At 46.9% G+C, this 23,771-nt stretch overlaps 1 long non-coding RNA gene across 1 annotated transcript in view; it reads left to right on the forward strand.

Moving 5' to 3' along the window:
* The window catches only part of LOC149873925 (uncharacterized), a 62,427-nt gene extending 44,983 nt beyond the window's left edge, over nt 1-17,444 (forward strand). Inside the window, exon 4 of the long non-coding RNA XR_016439891.1 lies at nt 17,027-17,444. This is a non-coding gene — a long non-coding RNA (uncharacterized LOC149873925). The remainder of the gene's footprint in view (nt 1-17,026) is intronic.
* The last annotated feature ends 6,327 nt before the right edge of the window (nt 17,445-23,771 follow it).

The following is a 23,771-nucleotide window of genomic DNA, read 5'->3' on the forward strand; positions in this document are numbered from 1 at the left end:
TGGGACTGAAATGGCCAGCTCCAGACATAAGTTAAAACAGCCATGGGACTGCTCTACTTTGCACCTGGCAGGCTGTTTCTGGCACCAAGTTGCTGTTTCGGTAACTAGGGCCTGGGTTTCTGGGAAGCCTGAGCCATCTCTCTTGTTCTTACATTGGGGGACAGTAGGAACAGTGGTAGTGTTAGAACAATGTAAGCCATGCCATTGCATGGGGTCTCCATTGCACTACAATCATACTTTACCCTGATTGTCTAGTAAAGAAGAGGGGCCCAAAACCTTTTTACTGGGCTCTAACAAGCAACCCTCCACATGGCAGTAGAAGTTACATACATGGATTTTTCTACAACAAGGAAATAGGTTTGTGGCTAGCTGCAGACAAGACTGGCATTTCACAATCTGGCCCATGTATGGACCTGGGAGCTGTGTGCTGCAATGCTGCCCAGGGAACAGGCTGGGGCTCAGAGCCACAAGCTGTTGACCTGGGCTCTGCTCCAGGAAGTGCGCCCTGAGCCAGTTCTGTATCCAGGGTACTGGGCATCCCCTGGCACTGAGGGGATAGAGCTGATTCTCTGCCCATTCCTCATCCCCTCCTGCCAGCTCTCTACACGCCATCCTGGGAGGAGAGCAATGGCTTTCTGTAGCAGCTCCTCACTCTATTTGGGGAAGTTAGATGGGCTGCAGTCTGGCAGAAAATAGTGAGAGTAAACTGGAGGGACTGGTCCAAATTAGAAGTGCAGAAAATGATGTGATCTCTTGAGTAAGCAGTTAAAGTTAACTGGCCTTTACTCTTTTATGAAAACCAATTTGCAGGTAAAAAACAATAGGCCCAAAATGGGAATGTTACTGTATTGCAAAGACCATCCTCGTCTCTGTATCCCAGTATCTCTTTCTTCTTCTGGATGCGTCTGTCTTTGGAGTTTATCAACACTGCACCTGCAGTGGCTGCATTTATGCAGAATAATAATGTGACGGTGCCAGCCCCTTCCAGTCCAGTGGGACAAGAGGCAGGGTTTGCATGTGTTTCTTTCCTGTACGAATGTGAGGTTATACATCCAAATTGGTGCTTTCTGGTATGCACAAACTACTTGAGTGTGATTCTTATGGTCTTTTGTTGTCAGTACCAACCCTCAGTAGTGTTTATATTCTCCAGTATGGACAGTTTTATTTTTTGTCATGTTCAGTGTTTTATTTGTAATAGTGTTGTTGGGCTGATGGAGTTAACAATGCAGTAAAACTGTGGATACATACAGGCTAGATTCAAATGGTGAGTCTTCTTTAGGTTTAGTATCTAGTGGCATGAACAAAAGGGCTGCCTATGTTTCATAGCTAATGAGGCTTAAAATATATTATAAAATATTAAAATTTACTTTGTAGCACAAACTGTCAAGGCAATAAATCTTTCATGTCACAAGGAAAAAGGTTACTGAAAGTATTAACTGCAAGTCAAGCAAAATTATGGCATCTACTAAAGTAATACATGTAATGTTTGCCTCTGTATATATGTGAGGAGTACATTTTAGTGCAGTGGTTACCTAGAAAAGAGAACTGAAGGCTCTTCTGGAAAAACTGTGTAGCTTAGTAGTAAGTGCACATTACAAGTCTCCTTCTGAGCTAGGCCACAGAGGCTACACATCTGCTACAGCTCAGGTTGTATCAGTTAATGCTTTTCACTCCAGAAATCCCTATGTCACTCCCTAGTCAGCTGGTGAAGGTGCAACACAGTCACAAGTAGAAAGTGGCATGTCTCCTCCATTAGTTCTGTGAAGTAAGGTCATGTGCCAAGGGTGAGATTCTGCCCTTCCCCCTTTTGTTCAGGGTACACACAAGGACTACACAGCTATTACAGTGCTGACAGGGGGGTTTCCAGGGTGTGAATTTTACCCCTGCAAAGAAAATGTTGATTTCCCATACTGTTCTCCCTTGTTACACTGAGACTACAATTGGCCTTTTGATGTGGACAGAGATGTGCACATTTGGGCCATTCTCAGAGAACTAAGAATTACCAAGGGGACATCTCAGAGGCAGCAGTCTAGGCACTGGGAACAGTGGGGACAAGACCACAAGCAGGGAGGGCTGCTATTTTCTGCAAGATGCCGCTGGGGTCATCTAATAGTAGCAAGAGCTGCTCCAGCCCATAAACCTGCTGCACATCATTGATAGCAGAGGGAGAGAGCCCAGAGGTGAGAGCCTGGGGCTAGCTGAGCATTCATTCCCTGCCTGCCCTTGGCCTCCCGGCATCCTTGCAGTACAAAAAGGCTGTAAACAGCCATGAGAGGGGGCAGTGCTTATTGACTGAGTGGGGATATGAAAGAGTTTCATAAAATCCTGAAGGGTGTGAACCAAGTGAACAGAGAACTGTTGTGCATGAAGTCCCACAATACTAGAACATGGATGTTCATTAATGGCTATTGAACAGCATGTTTGGAGATGTTTCCTCTGGCATCTCTCAACTGATACATGGTGGATGTCAGGGAGGATACTGAATAGGGGAAAGATCAATCTAGAGCAGTGGTGCTCAACCTTTTGGCCCTATGGGCCAGAGGAATGGTGCAGAGCCAGTCTGCAGGCTGGATCAGGCTTCACCCTTCCAAATCTAGCCCACTAGCCATCCCATGAGAATCCCCAGAGGTGGATCCAGGAGGGGGTGCACCGGTCCCTCACCCCTTTGATACCTGCTTCATCCAAAGTTTAAAACCACCTGCCTGGCAGTGGCAGCATTTCTTGTTCAGCAGTGCAGAGGGAGTCAATTGACTTCATGGCTAGGGACAGAAGTTACACATTGATTTAAGTGATCAGAAACTGGTTTAAACCTGGAACAGAATAGAAGTTCAGTGCACATAAACCAGGTTCAAAATGGCTGAAACCTGTTTAAGATAAACCTGATTAAATGTAGTATAAGAGTTAACTGATTTAGGTCAAACCAGTTTATGAAACTTTTGACCCAGACCCCTTACTGGTTCAAGTTAAATCAAAGTCCCCTAACATTTTGTAGTCCTGGGCTGGGCTGTCTGCTCCAGAGAACAGGGCTGGCCCCACTCCTCTGCTCCCTAGCTGGAGCAGTGAGGGCTGGCTCACTGTCTTGCCCTGCCCCCCCCCGCCTCCCCCCCCGGCAAACCTTGGCTGGGGTCTAAGGGCAGAGGGGGGGTTAAACTTCCCTTCCCCCAAGTATAGAGCTGCCCTGCCATGCTAAAAATTTACTGATGGCTGTGACAGTGGACTACAAATCCCAGAGGCACCTGGAAGCAAGAAGAGGAAGTGATAAGCAAATCTGCAGAGTCCTACAGCTCTGATTCATAGATTCATAGAGTCAGAAGGGACCTCAGTGGGCCATCTAGCCTGACACCCTGCCCCTAGCATGCAAGAAAAGAGTCAGCAACCCTGGGGTCATGTGATCCCAGCCAGGTGCCTGTCCAATCTCCTCTTGAAGACCCCCCCTCCTTGGACTGCAAATCCCATAGACCTTGAGGGCAACAGGAAGAGGAAGTGAAAACACCGCCCATGCCAGCTACCTGCCAGAGAGCTGTGTTCTAGTGCCCTCAGGCTTCTGACTTGAGCCACTGCAGGCATGTGGCTGCATTTCCTGAATCAAAAGTGAATGTCTGTTAATTTGCTTATTTGTTCAATTTTGCATCTTAGCCTAACCTGAAAAGATTGAATTAATTCAGCCTCAGGCTTTTTGACTGTCTGTACTTAGCCCATAGCTCATTATAATCTATCTGATCCTTCTAAACTCTTCATTCCACAGGTATTAACAATGATCTCTTCTTTTTAATGTTCTTGATGGTCCACCAGTCAAGCTATCCTTTGTTTGCAATTCTTCTGTTTGTTAGCTGCTTCTGGTCATGAAGGTCCTATTTCACAGCCCTGCAGTTTAGTTTTAATTTTTTTCAGGGAAGATATATTTGCTTTTGCTTCAGTCTTAAACTAAAAAATACAGCCCTAGAGAAAAATAAGTGTTGTTTTATATGTGATGATGCACCTTACCATCTGCAACCCCTTTTCAAAATCCCACATCCACCCACGGCTGCCATTACAAATTTTCAGACCCATGAGAAGCCTCTTGGGCCAGATGACAAGGCTCTGTAGGCTAGATCTGACCAGTGGGTCAGGGGATGAGCACCCTTGTCGTAGAGCTGAATGGTCTCCCTCTCTGGTTCAATGGTCCCTCCCTCGCTCAATGGTCTCCCTCTACAGCATCCTGTCAGAGACAGAATACCAAGCTAGATGGACTAGATAGGCCATTTGTTTGACCCAATATGGCACTTCTTTTATGTTTCATATCTAGGAGAAGTGGTTTTCTTTTTCTTACGAATATTTGCTGCTGGAATGGCTGTATAGCTTTTGGGATGGTAATTGCCACTATCAATCTTCCTTCTTCCCTTCTCTGAAATTCAATACTCTTTGTCATTTTTTTCCAAATCTCTGGTGCCTTACCATTTTCCCAGAGCTTCTCTGGAAAAAAAGAAGAAAAACCCACCCACAGTTTACATTTTTCAGGCATTTCTGCTATTCACCCAGCACTGCTAATTCTTGCCTCCATGATGCAGGTACAGTGTCTATTGACTTGGAAAAGAAATGTCCCTGTGTAATAGAGACAGTCTTTCAGCTTTTAAAATATGTAGTTAGCTGTAGGTAGTCAAAATGCAAATACTAATAGCTACCTCTTACCTAGCGCCTACGTACTGATTTGTGAGCATTTAGCTAGAAGCCATGTGTTGATCAGTAGGAGTCATTTTTCTAGGGGTAGCAATTAAAACTAAAATAACTAGTACTAACTAGTAGTGAAACAGATATTCTAATTACTTTGTTATTGAGTTGTGGTTGCTCATTAACTTGAGATCTGCCATTATTAGGTAAGTTTTTTTTCATTAGCAGCTATTGTTATGAAGCAGCAGTCAGTCATAGTTAGGGCAAGGTGGTTAATTGTTGCTAATAATTAGGGAAGCCTTGCTAATGAGAAGTGATTGCCTGTCACTCAGCAGTAGTAATATCTTTTTCAAGCATTAGTGGCTCATTATTAGGTATGAATCACTTGCCTCTATTAAAAAGCAATATGTTAGCAATGTAACAGTTAAAACATTGAAAATTGTAGTCAAGGGTGTCTATGAGTCTTTCCTACTGTTTTCACTTATGCTTCTGCACTGAGCTGTTTATAGACTGAATGGATGAACCCATGAAAAACTATACTTTTGAAATTATTTTTCTAAAATAAACTGAAATTCACCATTTTGATGTCCTCTGCCAGCAACATGGCAGGGGGAGTGCAGTCTTGCCCTGTGCAGAGGCTGTGGGTTGAATGTTTTCAGCCATTTGTGTTATTTCTCACACTGCTTCAGAGTCGGACACAATTTACAGTGGTGTCGACAGAAACACACATTCCCCATTAGCCACTTGTGTTCACTGAAATGCTGCAACTAAGTTTTTCCTTGCTTGTGTGAACACAAATGGTGTGCCATGTGAACCATCTTGGGCCCTACTCTGGATTCAGACATAATTTTATTATTACTAGCCTTACCTTTAGATAATTCTATTTGTGCCTCTGAGCAAAATCTTTTCACCTTTGGTAAGCAGGCACTACTTTTAACAGTGCCACACACAAAATTATGGAAGGTTATGTTGTAGACCATTATGTATGTTCCCATATAGCAAGGGCAACACATTGTACTGGTATGAGGCACCTTTATATTAATGCAACAGTGTTCAGACTAGGAATTATACCAGTAAAACTGTTTCTGTAAAAAAGCTAACACCATTAACCAAAACAGTTATGCTAATACAAAAGCTATGGTAGATCAGGGCTTCATATATTCCACAGCACTTCTCATCCAAATAGCTAGGCGATAATTATGGAAAATAAGTTGAAACAACCTCTTAGAAGAACAGAGGGAAGTAATTTATGAATGAAATTGAAGAAAAGAGTCAGAAGCAGAAAGTTAAACAGATTCATTGCTAGTCAAGTTTATGTGAGCAGAATTTGCCTGGCAGATACCTCTTACCTGCACCTGGCAGCATTACAATACTCGCAGGTTTTATGGTGATCTGCTCCTGAAAAAAAGTGTCCTTGAACAACAGAAACACATGCTTTCCATCAGTGTCTGGTAAGCTGCGCTGACCTTTTCCATACTGTAAAAATTTATTTAGTTTGGTCAAACACTGTTATTGTGGGTTCCAGTACAGCCACATCTTGGACTGGAGTTCCTGCATCTCATTCACAGCAGAGTAGAACTGAAACACACACACTTATTCCAAATGATTGCTTCTTTGGTAACATTTCTCCTTCAGACTCGAGTGCCTGGAGTAACTGCTGGTATTTAGTCCTGGTGCATCTGTGGCAATGCTCCTGTTTTGGGATAGATTGTGAATATGAAGATGAATTTTTCTTCATATTAAGAACATAGGAAAGTAGGGTGGAAGCAACCTCGTAAGTTCATCTAATCTAGCCCCATGCTTAAGGCAGGATCATCCCTGACCAAATTCATCTCAGTCAAGTGTTTATCTAACCTGCTTTTGAAAGCTTCCAGAAATGGAGATTCCACAATTTCTCTAGGTAGCCTGTTTCAAGTACTTGGCTACCCTCATAGTCCAAAAGTTCTTCCTAATCTCCAACCCGTAGTTTCTCTTCTGTAGCTTAAGGCTACTGTTCCTAGTCCTATCCCCTACAGCTACAGAGAAAAGCCCATCTCCATCTTCTTTAATATCCCCCTTCAAATATTTGAAGACCATTATCAAATCCCTCCTTAGTCGTCTATTCTCCGGACTCAATACTTTAAATTCTTCTAGCCTTTTCTTGTAAGTCTTATGTTCCTGGCTTCTAATCATTTCTGTCATTCTGTGCTGGGCTTTTTCCAAACTGTCCACATCCTTCTTGAAGCATGTGGCCCAAAACTGGACACAGTACTCCAGGTAAGACCTCACCAGGTCTGAGCAGAGTGAAAGAATCAATTTTCTTGATTTGCAAGTTATACTCCTGTTAATACAAGTGAATATGCTATTTGTTTTTTATTAGCTCATATTTAGCTTATGGGCCACTGTAACCCCAAAGTCCTTCTCTGCAATCATTCACCAGTCTGGATGTAGTTCTGCATTAAATTATTCTGTCCCAAGTGCAGGACTTTGCACATGTTCTGGTTAAATTTCAACTGGCTGGTTGTGGACCATATCTAAAATATGGTTGGAGAAAATATCAAAAGCCTTGCTAAAGTCAGGATTCACTGCTCTCTGGATTCACTGCTCTCTACTCTGCTCTAAATGTCCTATAACTAAAGTGAAGCCAGTATGGGCATATCTGTGTGTGCCATAGTTATGTCTTTGACTTGCCGTGTAGATATGGCCTTCTCCTAGCCAGGGTAGAACAGTATGATGGTCTGTGTTGCTTGTCTGGGTTTGTTCCTCTCTCCCTCTTCCCCTGGCTGCATGTTCCATGTTCTGGCTGAAGAAGTGCGTTGTGCATGTAGATGGAGAGGTCAGGGAAGGGCCTGAGCTCATGGATGTGACCTGCAAATGCTGTCTTCTGCACAGGCCATGAAGATAGCACAGGCTACTTTTCATGTAGACAGATCCATGGTGCCAGAAAAGCAGAATGGTCAGCAACAGAGAGCAATCAGCCCTTTGGGAGAAACTGGGCTTGGGCTTCTAAGCATGCAGAGAATAAAGACCGAGGTCTTGACTTGATGTTAGGGGAAGGCCAGTTCAGAAAGCATAGGCTGGGTTTGATGTGCCGGCATTACTGTGGAGATGCACTGCAGTGTTGTGTGCAAGTGAGCCTTTCTGCAAGGCTGAAGGCTTTGTGTACAGCTCTATCTTATAGCTGAGAGGAGGGGCAGGCATAATAATGGAGCCCAGAGTATCACATGCGATGACAGGAGCTAGCTGGGGGCAATGGGGATGTGACTTGTGGTTGCTGTTGCGCGAGAGTTGTACAGAAACCAAAAGAAACCAACGTGGACCACATTGAGCAGTTGTGGGTACACCTTCTTCAAGCCAAGGTGACCACTGTAGAGGTGGGAGCTTCTTAAAGGTTTTTCTCTTCCCTTTTGCCTCCACACTCCCCAAGACTAGCAATGGCTGTGTCTGTTCCTACAGCTCCTGTGCCACAGGGGCACCTGCCGTTCTGCCGTCTAATAGGGTACCTGGGCCATCTCTGGCTGCTGCCCTGCCAGAGAGTCTCATTCCTTCCTTGGTGCGTGCAGGCAGAAGACCACTCTTAGAGTTAGCTCTGTGGACCCACCTCTGGTCAGGTTCTTGCACTTATGTTGGCTTCCTGTGGACCGGTCTGCCTCCATGGGTTCTGCCTCCTACAGCGAAGTCAACGGGTGGGTCTCTGTTGTAAACCTTCATCTGTCTCTTGTCTTTGGCACTCAATTCACTTTCTTCTACTCACTTCCTGTCTTCACTGGGCCTCTGGACTGCCAAGCTCTCCTGTTTCTCTCCTGCATTGAGGGCTGTTTTTCCAGCAGTGCCCCATTGGTGCCTCTCAGCCCTGCTAGTGTTTCTTGGCTTCTTCCTCATTTCTCATGCTTTCTGCTGTTCCTTTAGGCAGCCTCTGCAGCACTCCAGGATTCACCACTGTGCATATATAGCTCCAGACTTTGCCTTGAGTGTCACTACTCTGCTGTCTCATGGTGTGGGGTTTCTTGACTTTGCTGATTGCAGTAGAAAAACAGTTTTCCAAGGGAAATGTGGCTTCTAGTCAGGAAGAGAAACTTCACCTTGGAGAGATTACTGGCATTACAAATCACTGTAACTCAGAGTCCTTGAGGTGAGTTAGACTAAGGATGAGCTTAAGACTAGATCAGTAATTTTCAGCCTGGGTTGCAGAGCACCCTAGGGTGCCTTGACATCCTTTCAAGGTTGCCACAGGGTGCCACAGAATGTTAGTACTGCTAGGTGTTCAAATGTGATTCAAAAGATAAACCCAGAGGTTTCCAATAGCAATCCATACTATTAAAACAATTCTGACCTGTTGTGGTCTTTTTGAGTTCTTAGCAACAGAAGAATTGCTCTATTATTTTTTCCATAGTCAGACAGCAAGAGAAAACTAAGCGTTGGCATTTTCCAAGGGGGACCTTGCGTGAGTCTAACAAGGGGTGCCTTCTCCACCTAAAAAGGTGGAGAACCAGTGAATTGGATGTTGGTGATGTATGTGCAAGTGAGGAAGGCTGGAGCAGGCGCTTGTGATGGTCCTCTCTGGATCAGGTTCTTCCCCGGCTCACCCCCTCCCTCCTGAGCTGTCAGTGTGCCTGCAGCCCTCACGACACCCTGTTTGTTTCGTGTGTATTGATTTAACACCACACAGCTGGATTTTCACTGGTTGCCAGTGGATTTTCTTTTTCCCTCACCCATGCATAACTTGGTGCCCAGACTTTTGTTTGTGTTCCTGTTGTTCATTTGGGGGGGTTGGTTTGGCTTTTTTGTGTCTCTCTCTGAAGCATCAAAGATTGGTGATTGGGCAGGGGGCACAGGTGTGCTGACAGGGTGGAAACCTCTTAGGGGCCTGGCTAGGGGGACCTTGCTCCCAGGCTCCACGAGTCATCTTTGGGACTTGGAAGGAACTTTCCCCAGGTCAGACTGGCAGGGACCCTTTCGGGAGAAGGATTTGCCCATCTCAGTAGTGTGAGGCTCAGCCCAGATCCTGGGCTCCCCTCAGCACATTTCACCTAACAAATTCCTGCAGGACCCATGGCACCCCTGGAGCCATCATCTCTCATGCTCTCTCCCCGTGGCACACTGTCACTTTTGAGGCTTCTGCATGTTAGAGCTTCATGGTTTTTGGTGGATCTTATAATAGGTGTATGAGGAAGAGTGGTGGTTCTTGCATACTCTTCTGACCTTAGCAACCAGAACATGACTGCCTCGACTTGTAGGAGGCTGGATTCATCAATGCTGGAGGTTCTTGCCTACACTTTGTTTGGCCTTTCAGCACCAGCTGGTTCTCAGATTTGGTGCAGACTTCCCAGCTATTCTGCAAACACCCTTTCTAATTCCCCTCTGTCTTTCACTGTCAGATCTTCTCTTCTATCCACTCAGGATAGAAGTGGCTGGGCAACATCTTGGCCTCTGTCCTACCCCCTTGACTATATTATGTTGTGCCTAAGTCATGTCATTTATCCTCTGTAATGTCACCAGCATCCATCCTTCCCTGTCCTCCCCTTGTCTGTGCATCAGACAGTTTTCACTTTGACTATACCAACCATTTCTTCTGGGGTCTCTTCAAATCTCTCTTCCCTTCAGGCTCTCTAAAATACCATCACCAAAGGAATCCTGATTTCCCTTCTTCATCAGCATCACCTCTTTTTTGGCTTCCCGGCCCTTCCCACTGGTAATCCGTCACCACAGAACAGCTGCACTGTCTTGCCTCACCAAATATTTCTTCCCTTGTTTCCTCCACGTTCTCCCAGGTCCTTCCTGAATCCTGCAAACCCTTTGTCTTCCTTTTCCTTCTACTCCTTGTCACACTCCCCCTCTTCAGGCAGGCCTTTGTCCTTGCTTAAGTTGAAGTCACTTGTTGGCCACATTCCCTTTTTCCCCCAGCCCTCCTGAAAGCCCACTTCTCCTCTGAAAGCTCCTTGTGTTGGTCCCATGTGAGCATGGTCTGCACCCTTCAATCCTTGAACTGCTGCCACATCTCTGTTTGATCAGAGTTAGGCTGTAAGCTCTGCGGGCAGGATCTGTGTCTCACTTGGTGTTTTGTCAAGTGCATATGTGGCACCACATAAATAAGAGTAACATAAGAGATCCTTCTTCCCTGACATAGAGCAACGTTTCATTGATTCCTATAGATAAAGGGAAATACATTCCACATGGCAGGCTTCACGCTTTTATTTTTTCAGATTTCTGTTTTCTTAACCTTTTAAAGCAGATATTTGAACTTTTGAACAATGAAATAATGCAGGCTGAGATAACCCATCGAGCACCAGAGCTGGGGGAAGAAGAATCATCCAAAAGCAGACAATGCTGCTTTTGTTATGAGATGTTAGAGTTGATTCTGTGCCAGAGAGGAGTGTTTTTGTCGTTTGTGTTGTTGAATACTGGGACCAGAGCCCACACACCCAGCACTCACTTCACATGTGACCTTTAGCTGTTTTTAAAATCGTGTTCATGGCTTGCACAGGAGATCAGACTGTATATTTATCACTGGTGCTCTGAACCCTCCTCGCCTGCCCTTATCTGTGAATCTTATTGAGCAAACCTGATAACAGAGGCAGTGTCAGAATAAACGTTTTGTGACAGGTGAGTAAGAAAATCTGAAGGCTTCCAACATGCAGCTAATCCATCAATCCAAGCAGTGCAGGCAGGGCTGAAATGTGATTTATGCACATGTATCACAGATCATTTAACAACATGCTTGTGGTGTTTAGGAGAGGAAATGCCTGTGCAAAGCAGGAGCAATCTTTTGCTGACATTCACTTTTCTTTAGATTCTTCTTTCTTCAAAGCCTACCTGGAGGGCACTGGTGATGTTGCTGCTGGATTCCTCCTGGCCAATAAATTCTCACTGGTCCATTTGTCAGGGAAACAGGCAGCTGTTGCTTGTCCCTGATCCAGAGGCTCTTAGCTGTTGCCAATAACTGTTGGTTTGCAGTGTATTCTGAGCCGTGCTGTGCTGTGGTGCTTCAGTGGAAGAGTCTGATGATGGACAAGTGAAGTAAGCAGGCCATTCAAATTTTGCTTTTCTTTACCATCAGGGACTATTGAGTTTAAATTACTATATGGAGCCAGATCCTTGGCTGGTGTAAAACAGTGAGTTTCATTGGGACTGTGAGGATTTAGAACAGCTAGAGTTCTGGCCTATCCTGGTTTGGATGGGACAGCCTTGCCTAATACCAAGAGGTGCGCAAAACCCACAATACTCACCCACATTATTGGGGGTTGCAGGTGCTCAACAGCCTACAGCATCTAGCACTGTCCCATTTCCTTTATAGTGGTGGTAGTGATTAGAACTTTCTACCTGTATTTTCCTCACTGAGGGACGATGCTTGAAGCTAATGTGTTGAATAGCAGCATTTTGTGTTTGCAAGAACTATGCTACGATGCCTTGATTTTTAAGTACTGGGCTAGACTTTCTGTTTCTATTGGGTGCAGTAGGGTGAAGGTCCTACTAGGAAATCAGTTGCAGGTTTCTTGTTCTCTTCTTGGCTTCAACCTCAAATTAGAATAGACTCAGGCTCGTTCTAAGCTATGTTAGCTGGCTGTGGTTCCCAGTGGATCATTTACTGCTCAGGGACATGTGCAGCACTCCCAGTTCCACCCCCTCCCACCTTTGACATGTTTCTGTGGGGGACAGTTTTGACATGTTTCTGTGGAGGACAGTCTCACCCAGCTCTCTTGACTGTATGCACTATGTGGACCCCACTCCAGGGGAGACCACAGCAAGATTGTTGGAGTAGGCCTCTGCTTTCTTTGGCATTGCCCAAGCAGTAAAAAGGGAGCAGAGCAAGGTTGAAAATCACTCCTCTCTCTCTCTCCAGTTGTGGACTTACATTGATGAAGCCATGTTAAAGGCTTAAAAGTGAAATTAAGGCCTGGTGCTTTTATTTGCTTCCAGTGTACAGGTTTATTGCTCATGTAGCTAAAAATCAAAATAAAATGTTTCCAGCTTTCTCCCTTTCTTTTATTGCCAGCCACATAGCAAAGCTCAGTACCTGAGATTTACCATCAGGTGAAGTAAGCCTCACTTACAAGGATTTCTCAACATTTGTCATCATATCCATGATCTGCTGCAGCTTAGGATAAAACTGATTAAAATGCATTATTAATTGAAGGATCTGAATGTAAAAAGGACATAAGTATTTTAGCAGCTTGGAGGAAGAGGATTAGGACCTTGCTTTAGTTGAACCTCATTGTAATAGCTCATGTGCTTCAGGGGAAAATCTTAACATTAGAAATGAGGACAGATTTTCAGTACCTTTGCTTGCGTGCATGTGTGCGTGTGTGTGTGTGTGTGTGTGTACACAAAGAGAACTGTAATAACTGGCCAAAGTAAGTTCTGTTCCCATTGCTGGTGTGTGTTGGAAACTATTTCTGCCTAGGTTGACTCTGATTCTGTTACATCAAGGCCCACCATGCTTCTCTGGCATGGTAAGAGTACCATGAAGAAACAGCTCATTAAACATACCCAGTGGTTGTAATACTGGTGTAAAATACTTATGCAGGGCCTGTTCCCAGTCTGTATGGAGGGGCTGGTTGGGAGGAAAGGCCAGAGTGCATCATCTGTATCACTGGTGCTCAACCTCCAGCCCATAGGCCAGATTCAGCCCACAAAGCTGTGTCATCTGGTTCATGGTGCTCCACAGGAGTCTGGGAATTAGGCAGTGGGGGAGTGGTGGCAGCATTAATTGCCACTCCCCTACTGCCAAGTTTTCAGACCTGTGAGGAGCCCCATGGACCAGATCATGTAGTTTTGTGTGTTAGATCACCAGTTGACCTGGTCCTGTGTATTAAATCATTGGTCTGCCCACAGTAGGACAGGTGCATGGGGTCAGATCAACATGTGACCAGATCCAGAGTGCAGGATTGGGCTGATGTATAGGATTGCCCCAGCCCACTCATCTGGTCTGTGGGGCCAGAAGGTTGAGTACCACTGGTCTATATCTATTTTCTATTTCCTAGGACTAATCAGCATGACTTGGAGCAGGCCTGGGACTGCTAATCAGTGGAGTCATTTCAGCCATTTCTTAGGCAACACCATGAGATTGCCCCACTCTCACAACAACCCATACAAGACTGATGCAAGTCCTTTTTTTGTCCCCTGGTTCACTTGCTGTATCCTCCCCTTGTCTCTCTCCCAGATGGGGCCGTGTCTAGATGCTTTTGTACGGTGTTCCAGCACTGCCCCCAGCTCTACGGCTTTCCACAGGCTACTCCAGTGGCTCCTTCCACACATGTAGCCCCATCAAGCTTCTCCTCCCCTGCATTGCCAGCTGCTTTTGTTCCTGAACCCTTCCCATGCCCCATATCTGTCCTGTCCCCAGACTCTCCCTGTGTGATACTGAGCCTCTTGGATGCCAGATAGTAGCTCCAAATATGGCACTCTTCTTACCTTGGCAGTGGCCCCTAGAATCATATGCAGAAGTAAACTGCAGGTGGGGGAGGCAGGGCAGACTGTAGGAAAAGTTCTGATGTTCTTCTCTGGAAAGCAAAAGGAGGTCAAAATGCCATGTGAAAACTAGAGTGTGTGAGGGGGGTTTTCTAGGTGCTGGCAGAAATAACTCTCTGTGGCAGGACAGGCCTGGGGCAGCCATGACACCACCTAGAGCAGGGGTGGGCAAAATATGGCCTGCAGGCCAGATTTGGCCTGTGGAGAGTCTTTGTCTGGCTCATGGTGGGTTTCTCAGTCCCGCCTGGCCCAGGCACTGTCCAGCCATGGTATGTCCTGCTGCTCTGTGGGCACACAGTGGGGATGGGACAGCTCCGTGGTTGGACTGCCTTTCTAGGTAGACCAGGCAGCGGCAGCTCCTTCCAGCTACCGCTGCCACTGGCCCCAGCCCTGCGGTACTGGTGGGGACCTGCACATATAGCCCCAACCCAGCCCATCCTGCACCTGCTCTGGACTCACCCATGCTGAGCAGCAGCAGCAACTGGACAGAAACTGTTCTTTGGCATAGGGAAAAAATGCTGCCCTCTTGCCCCTGCCACTGACAGGCACTTCCTGCTGCAGCCGCCTGGATCCCATGCTGGAATGCCCTGCATCTCTACTGCTGTCACCACTGCCTCTGGGCTGCCCAGGGGCAATGGTGACAGTGGCCACTTTTTTCCTGCACCAAGTGACAGTTTCTGCCCAGCAACCACTGCTGCTCAGTGCAGGCGAGTCCAGAGCAGGTGCAGGGCAGGCCTAGCCAGGGTTGTGTGCGTGGTTTCCCTCTGGTACTGTGGGGCTGGGGCCAGCGGTGGTGGCAGCCAGAAGGATCCGCTGCTGCCTGGGCTGCCTAGAAAGGCAGTTTAGCCACAGAGCTGTCCCAGCCTTGCTGCATGCCCAGGGGGCGGCAGGATGCTCCATGAGTGGGCAGTGCAGAGCAGGTGTGGGGCACACTGGGTCGGTGCTATGCCTTTGGGTTTCCACTGATCCGCTCCCACCAGGGTGAGTCCGGACCAAGCATGGGGCAAGGCAGGGGCTGCGCGCTGTTTGTGGTGGTGGGGAGGTGCCTCAGTGCATGGGTTCTGAGCTGTTGCAGCATGGGTGTGGGTGCTGACCAGCTCAGGGGGGTGCCTGCTGGGGGCTCCCATGCACACCCAACCATACCCACAAACTCTCACCCGCAAGCCCCACAATCACACCCTCCCTCATGCACAATCACATACCCCACAAACACCATAACCCCACACCCCTTCTCACATGCACCCTCCCACACACACCTGAATGCCTCTGGGGGAAGCTTTGCTTACTGTTACCTGCCCACATCCCACCACCCCACATCTCTAGCCTCCCTCCCCCTCCACGCACCCCAGAAACCCCATACTCACCCACACACACCCATACATCCCCACAAACACCCCCTCCACAAACCTGCCATACCCACAGGCCCCCACAAACCCCATACCCACCCACACATACTCCTCCACACCCCTATAGTATACATGAGTAAGACTTCATTTTGCGGTATTATGCTATCATCTCTATACACTCAATGCAAGCACAAAAATATTTTTTTAAATAAAATTAAATTATGGTCAATGTTTGAAATCTTTTACCTTTTATAACTTGTTTTTTTTTTGGTTCCAAGATGGCAAACCCCCTTCCCGCAGTACTTCTGGGGGCAAGGGGAGGGACTTCTGGTGCTGAAGGTCAGGGGTTTGGGGGTGGGACTTCTAGTCCCAAGATGACAAACAGGGGGTGGGGCACCTATCAAGGGATGGGTCTACCCCTGCGGCCCTCAACAGCTTGCCAAAACTCATTAAGCTGCCCTCAAGCTGAAGTAATTGCCTGCCCCAGACCTAGGGCCGCCCAAATCCAATTAACCTCCCTGGTTTGTTTGGCATGCCATGCCTTGATGTCCCTTGGATACTGATTGGGAGGCTGCCCCTGCATTCCAGAGTGCTTTCATTATTGTCTGCAAATCTAATCAATCCCTCAGGGCCTCCAGGGCCTCAGCTCACTGACTCCAAAGTACTCAGCTCTCCACAGGTATCTGTCTCCACCATGGTGGACCTACTTGTGTCTGGCTGGCACTGTGAACTAGTAGTAACTACCTGTGGCCCAGTTGGCCCTTATTTAAGCCTTAGGGCTCTTAGTTGTGGCCTCCTGCCTCCCCATAGCCATGCCCATGCTTTGCAGATGTCACTCTGTCACCATTTACCTTCCTGTATAGGCTTTGGCCTTCATAGCCTTTGCCTACAGGTTACTTTGGCTGTGGGATGGTAGCCTTTCAGTCTCAGCCTCCTGTCAGCCCGTGGCCACCTTGGGCAACCCCTCTGGGCTCAGGCTCTGGCCCTCTCAGCTTCAAGCCACCTCGGTTGCTGCCTCTGGGCTGTCATACCACTGCCAAGCCACCTCTCCACTCTCTTGTTGTCTCACCCCTGGGTGTGCTTGCCATGACCTGCAGCTCCCATTCCTCCCCAGGATAAGCTGGCAGGACCTCCTATCTCTGCAGAGTTCAGGGCTGCACTGCCTCCTCTGCCTCAGGGACCCAGGCTTATATCCCCTGGCTTCAACATTTCCAGTCAGGTATTCTAACTAGGGCTCTGCCCTATTGCTAGGCACGTAGACCCACAACAGGCACTTGCAGCCCGCATGCCCTTGGCTGCCATCTGCCCTGCAGCTAGCCCATTATCTGCTGTCTTCTACCACCTGGGGACAGCCCTGCTGCAACTTCTCCCTTAAAGTAACAAGAGCCCCTGGCCTCCTGTTACTCTCTCCCACAAAAGGATAGCAGCAGTGGGCCAAGCAGCCCTGAGCTGGGGGAAGAATTGAATCTAGCTTCAGATTTGTGGCTCAGGATGGTCTCTGGGTTAAGCTAAAACAAATGCTCTGTTTAAAAATACTTTCGCGGAAACCCAAAAGTCCTAACAAGCTGTTTTACCCTTTGCCACAGGTATGAAAGCTCATTCTATTTGTGTGTCCAAGGAAAACCTGCTGCACGTTCCACAAGAAAACAGTGAGAGGCTCTTGGGACTTCTTATCTTCCTGCAGCAGTTTAATAGCCAGAAGCACTGTTCTGTATATCGTTTTTTCTGCAATGTCTATATAACTTTGTACTGGGAAATGGCTTTTAGTGGTGCAGTGCAGCATAGCTCCACTTTTCATCGATCACCTGCCTCTGCTGTTATATTTTGCTGCCATAAAGTTCTACAGGTAAAAGCTTCAATAGCATCCAAGTGACTTAAGAACCTGAGACAAAGATCCTGAGGTACTGAAATGTAGACACTTATTATATTTCTTTTTAGTCATTTACACAGCAACTTATTCATCAATGGGGCATTCTTGGCATTTACATGCTGGTAGCAATTCTGTTTCTGGGCAGTGTGAATGCATATATGGACATGAGCACTATTCATGTAGGCTAGCATGTGCAGTAGACCATGCACTGGCCCTGCAAATGCCTGGGTACACACATGTACCCTGTGTACCAGCATCTTATGCCCCAAAATTTTAGCTCCAAATCTGTAGTTAGTGGGGGTTAGCATCCAGAGGAGGAGCCCCCACCCACAAGTTTTAGCCCAGTGATCAAATGCTTGGGGCACTCACCTGGGCCTAGAAGCTGGGTCTCCAGCTTCCTAGCTGAGTGACCCAACCTCTCAGTCACCGGGGCTAAAACAGGGTAGAGAGCTTTGAATCTGCATCTCTCTCACTCCCCATAAACAAAGACAAGTAGTTAACTATGTTGGTCTAAAGTCAGACACAAGACAGGGCAGGGTGGCCTCTCAGAAACCAGCTGAGTTAAAAATACATAAGCTTTCATAGGTAACAGTCTACTTGACCATATGCTTTGATTCATATCATCTGATGAAGTAGGCTGTTGCCTATGAAAGCTTATGCATTTCTCTGGATGTAAAATGTAAACAACTTACTGGGACTTGAAAATATATTCTTCTTTCTAGTGTAAAGGCTTTTCTGGGATAGTTGATGCTTTTATTCAGTTTCTTGCTTAACTGTCTTTCCCTCAGACACCCCACCAACCCCAAATATGCAAATACAACCCATAAAATTGCATCAGTTTAAATGAATTTCTGGAATAATATTGAAAGCTTTGTGTTGTTTATCAATGCCACCTTTTATGGTTTTTTTAATGCACCCAACTGGAGCTGCTACATCTGAGGCCTCTGTGTTGGGTGAGGTCAGAAATAGGTCAAGCCATAAATCCTTTTTTGTTTTGGTTGCAACAGATGCTTTGACATGTGACATTGCCAAATGCATATAGTAATATTTTTCTTTCAAGTTCATCTGCATGGCATTTGTTGTATCTTGCTGTTTTATTCATGTAATTATCCTGATGTTTAATAACAGCAGCTTTTCCACATTAACTCTCTTTAACTGGAAACATGGGACCAGATCGTCTTTTAGTATAATTTTCTCTGGCTCCTTTGATTTCATTAAAGTCAGTCTGATTTGAGGAGTAAGGCTGAAGATCTGGCCTACACAGTTGATGGTTTGTGTGATAGCTGAAGTGAAGAAAGTGTGTGAAAGGTGCAGAGGGGAGAGAGTTCAGCTCTGCTTAGGGGTGAACTTGTCTTAGAGCTTGTCAGGTGACTATTACAATGTAGAAAGAGCACTGTTACCAAATCTCATCAGAAGCAGCATTCATTTGTTTGTTTGGGTAAATTAAAACAAAAACTTTTCTCCAACACTAAAATAACTCATTGGTTCACTATACCTCAGGTGAAAAGGAATTGCAACAAACTCATGGCTAGAATGCTTTTGCACCTTTTGTTGAAGGGGAGAGGAAGAACTGCAAGCCTAAATGAGACAGGCTCCCATGTGATGAAATAACCGGCAGGATTAGGGTGGAATTTGTAAGGTGGGTAGGAACTTTGCATTAGGAGGCAGAGTTACCCAAGGTAACCCAGGTAGGCAAGGCAAGTGGAGACACGCATCTGTGTAGTTCTCTGTAACAAGTTAAACAAAGTGCTTAATGCTCCCTAAAAACCTCCAATGATTTTTTTTTTTTGGCTCATGTATTACAGGTTTACAGAATTGATCCTGTGCAGAGGCCAGCCTCAGCCAATTGCATAGCTTTAGTCTTCTCATAAGCCATATTTTGCTTATTATGAACTTCCTCTCCTCTTCAACATAAGGTTTCTGAGGGTGACAGCTTTTTTGAATATACAAGAAATGTGGAGTTTCTCCAAAAGTCTAACCCTATTCACTGTTTTGCAGCAGTCATGGGAGTTCCTGCCTTTCCTGGGTCAGAGTCTGAGCACAGTAGAGCAAGGGACCAGAGGAGGGTCACTTTCTGGTTCCCTGCCCTAGCCTCAGCTCTGGTGCAGTTTAGAGCAGGTTAGAGGCTGCTCTAAACTTACCATAATTGGGGATTGCCAGATCACTCCAGCTATTTCCCCCTGGACACCTGTGCCAAGCTCCAGGAAGAGGGGCATTTAGGAGATGGTTATTAGTTTATGTCCCTGTTGGCATTTCCCCATGGGGGAATGTCTTTTCTTTGCACTCTCTGCCTTTCCTATCAGAATTTCCATGTTTGATAACAGGCAAAGGCATAACCTGTAAAGTTTGCACCCCAGACGGCACAGGGATCATGTCCCAGTCTCCTCATAGAGTCATAGAGAAGTAGGGTTGGAAGGGACCTCAGGAGGTCATCTAGTCCAACCTGCTGCTCGAAGCAGAGCCATCCCTATCTAAACCAGTTCATACAACTCCTTGTCTAACCTATTACTAAAACTGCACAGGCAGCCCTGTTGCATTACCACAAGGCAGAGCACACTGTTAAAATTCACTTGAGACATCCACGGAAGAGGTAAGCACTGGGGCTCTGTGCCTTCACCCACTACAGAGGAAGGCAAAAACCCCACAGTCCATATCAATCTGACCATGGGATAAAATGCCTTCCTGACCTCAAATGGCATTTGGTCTGACCCTGAGTGGAAAGGCAAGACCCGCAGTGGGTTTTAGTCTCAGTTGAAGCACTGGTACATCCCAGTCAAAATCCCTGTCCTTGGCTGAACCCTCATCAGCCTCAAGCCCTTCCCCCCCCCCGGGGATACCACTGCTGCAGCAGCAGGGAAGATGTAAGCACAGGCAGCAGGCAGGGGGTTAACACAGTAACCGTTGGGTGCATGGACCCTCCTGCAGCCACCTGTTGCAGCTGCCATGTTCACACCACCACCCAGTGCTGACCATTCGTATTACCCCAGTAACAGACTACACTAAATTCAGCAGCAACTAAGGCAGCTGCTGGTTGCTGAAACTCCCCCATACAACTGTGGCATCTCCCACAGGAGAAAAGGAACCACCAGCTTCAAGCAATTCCTATGCCTGCACTCCCCAAGGCCAAAGCATAAAACTAGTCCCAACCCCAGACTAGTCCACTTGCCATCAATTCTCATCACCAATGGCAAGGGAGTCTATAGCGTAGCAGGGTGGTGCTCCCTTACACTCTATTCTGGCACCTTCTTTAAGTTGGTGCCTTGGACTTGTGCTCTGGTCACCCACCCCACAAATGCTACTTATAATCTATCTCAAAAGGCTTTGTACACCCCCACCATGATCTTTTCCATCTACCTGGGTTAAAAATGCTGCTGGGCAGAGATGCAACTATACTTATTAACTCACGCAGCAAGACTGCTGCAGTCTGGATGTTTTGTCCAGCTGCTGTGTTGGATTGTACATTGTTCCCCCACTGCACACAGACTTCTTCTCTATCACCAGCTGCAAGGTCTAGTAGGAAGGAGGAACTTTTTTTTAGCATTTACATTCTCCTTGCTGCTACTACAGCATTCAAACCATTATTTTATAACAACAGACAACTTTTTCAAATGCAGGGGCCCAACTCAGACCAGCTTCTGGTCCTCCTACTAGGCTTGTACGTGGACTTAGGCACCTGACTGAGATTCTATTCCACCCTGTTTGAGTCCCTGAAAAACTACAGAAGGTGGTGGATCCTTTTCCACTGTATTTTTATAACTCAGTTTTAAGGGGAAGGTGATGGTGTTACAAGGTCAAAATTGCATTAATAGTTTTCAGGGACTTGAACAAGGGGAATATAATTGTACTTAAATGCCTAAATCCATGTAGATACCCAGTAAGTCAATTAGAAACTGGCCATAGTGCCTAATGTCCAGAATGAGTGGGCCCATGAAATTCCCATTAACATACATGGAAACTTTAGATGTTCGGAAACTCTAAAAACCAATCCACTTATCGATGTGCCTATACAGATGACAGCATGAGGCCAAAATGCCTGTTAGTTTCAAATGTATCTTGTGTTCAAGGGGGGCCCCCTTTTGGAAGGCCAACCATGGAGACTCCCTAAAGGGGCTTCATTTTTCTGAGCATCCCAAAGTGGAGGCAACAACAATTTCAAGCCGCGTTTGTAAGCATCAACCTAGATGTCTTGGTATTGCTCTTCTCAACATTTAAAGACCCCCAAAAGGCATGAGTAGTGAACAGGGAGAAGTAAACAGGACAGTTTGGAAGCAGCTTGCTGGAAGCAAGAGGAGGAAGGGGAAGAGGAACCAGGCACCAGGAACTGCTCTGAGAAGGTAACTGAGCCAAGTTGCTCATACGCTTGGCTTGCTGAGGGCTGTTTGGTGGCTTTGTGTGCTTGGGTGTGTGCTTTGAGCAGCTGAGCGGACTGATTGCTGATTGATTCCTGCCTGGGTGTGACAAAGAGCCCTAACAGAGGGATCTAGCCAGTCCAGGCCCAGGAAAGGTATATTAGGAGGCAGTTCAAGTGACCAGGGGTACAGCAAACAGGGAGAAGCAAACAGGATAGTTTGCAAGCAGTTTGCTATTCAGTTCGTAGGGTCAGTTTGCCACCCCTGTCTTTGAAGGGGAGCTTGAAAGTAGGGGTGTGTGAAGTGGGCCCTACTCCATTCGGATTCCGCATGAATCAGGGACAGTGATTCAATTTGTTGATTCGGATCACTGTCCCTGATTCAATTTGGCCAAATCCGAATCTGAAGATTCGATACTGATTCGGAGAATCGGCGATTCAGACATAGACACAGTTTTAAATGTTTTTTCTATATAACTCAAGGTACCAGGTGTGGCTCATGAACACTGTGATGCTGGGGCAGATGGAACATCCCACAGGAGTGTAGGCCCCCCCCCCCCCCGCATGCTCAGCAGTGAACCCGGAAGTGGACTGGAAGTACTTCCAGTCCACTTTTGGGTCTGCCAGGGTGGCAGACTGCCTGCACCTCCCCAGCTCGGTGATTGGCCATGGGGGGACCCCAGGTCCCCCCAGACCCAGGAAGCACCAGTCCCTGAGCCGCGGAGGCATGGCGGGGACCCCCGCGACCTCCCTGGTGGACTGGGAAGTGCTTCTGGTCCACTTCCGGGTCTGCTGCCGAGCGTGCTGTGGAGCCCCTTGCACTTCTGTGGGATGCTCCATGTGCCCCAGCATTGCAGCATTCACAAGCCCCTGCTACACAGAGGTATGTAGAAAAAACATTTAAAGCTGTGTCTATGTCTGAATCGCCAAATCTTTCCGAATCTCTCTGAATTGATTTGGAGGGTTCTGATTTGATTCAGAGAGATTAAAGCGTCCTCTGATTTGATTCAGATTAGGAGATTTGGCCACCAAATCATGCCAAATCTCCGCTGAATTGAATCAGGGACTGAAGCTTTGCATAGCCCTACTTGACAGGTAAGTTTTTTTATATGTAACTAGGACTAACTATAGTTTGAATTTAGCAGCTAGACAAAGACTTAGCCCCCTTGTTTAACTAGAGTCCAGAGCAAGGGGGAGTTTGCTTGGAATCTCACTCTCATTTCTTCACTGGAAGCTTGCTGAGAGGAAAGAGGATGCAGGGAAAAGGGAGCCCTTGAGATCAAGCAACAGCAAACAGGCCAGTTACAGAGCAGTTTGCTAGGGAAGGTCTGTTTGGAAGTGAGAGGCAGCAGATTGGCAGAACCAGAAACATGGCTGGAGGACATTGCAATCTCAGAGCCACTGCCAACTTCCAGCTCTTTCTCTGCTTTCACCTGTGAGATATCTGTCCAGGAAGAACCACACACCATTGAGGCTTCCACTCAGGTCCTGGTCTGGTGCTGTGCAGACTGCAGCTTGCAGCTTTCTTCCAGTGTCAGCCAGGTGGGGGGTGCCTGCAGTGGGAAAGGAGCCTTCTGGTGGTCTCCCTCTGGGAAAAGGCAAGAGAACTACAGGAGAAGGTAGCAAGAGTCCAGAGCATCCTGGGTCATGAGGATTTAGTTGATTCTATGCTGGAGGATACTTCTAGGGCTGTGGAGAAAGGACTGCCCGAGGTGGTGCTAGAAAAGGAAGAGGGCATGGACTCCCCACCAAGGTGGAAGCAGGAAGCTTGTGTCTTATGGCCATGAGAAGAAGTAGTCATCCCCATGTGTAGCAGTTTGTCTAGAGAACAGATACGGAGTGCTAGCAACAGAGGAGGAAGAGCACATTCATTGGTGGAGGAGTCCAGGGCAGGATTCCCCGAGGTGGGAAGGATCGAGACTACTGCCATGAAGAGGAAGCAATGGGTGGTGGTGGTTGGAGATTCCCTTCTGTAGGGGAAGGAGGGATCCATCTGCTGGCCTGACCTGTTGTCCCAGGAGGTCTGCTGCTTGTCTGGAGTCCAGATCTGAAATGTCATGGAAGGATTACTGAGATTTGTGTGACCCTCTGATTACTACCCCATGCTGCTTAT

This window comes from Crocodylus siamensis, chromosome 1 (genome assembly GCF_052110815.1).
Source record: "Crocodylus siamensis isolate JL-2025a chromosome 1, ASM5211081v1, whole genome shotgun sequence".
NCBI lineage: Eukaryota > Metazoa > Chordata > Crocodylia > Crocodylidae > Crocodylus > Crocodylus siamensis.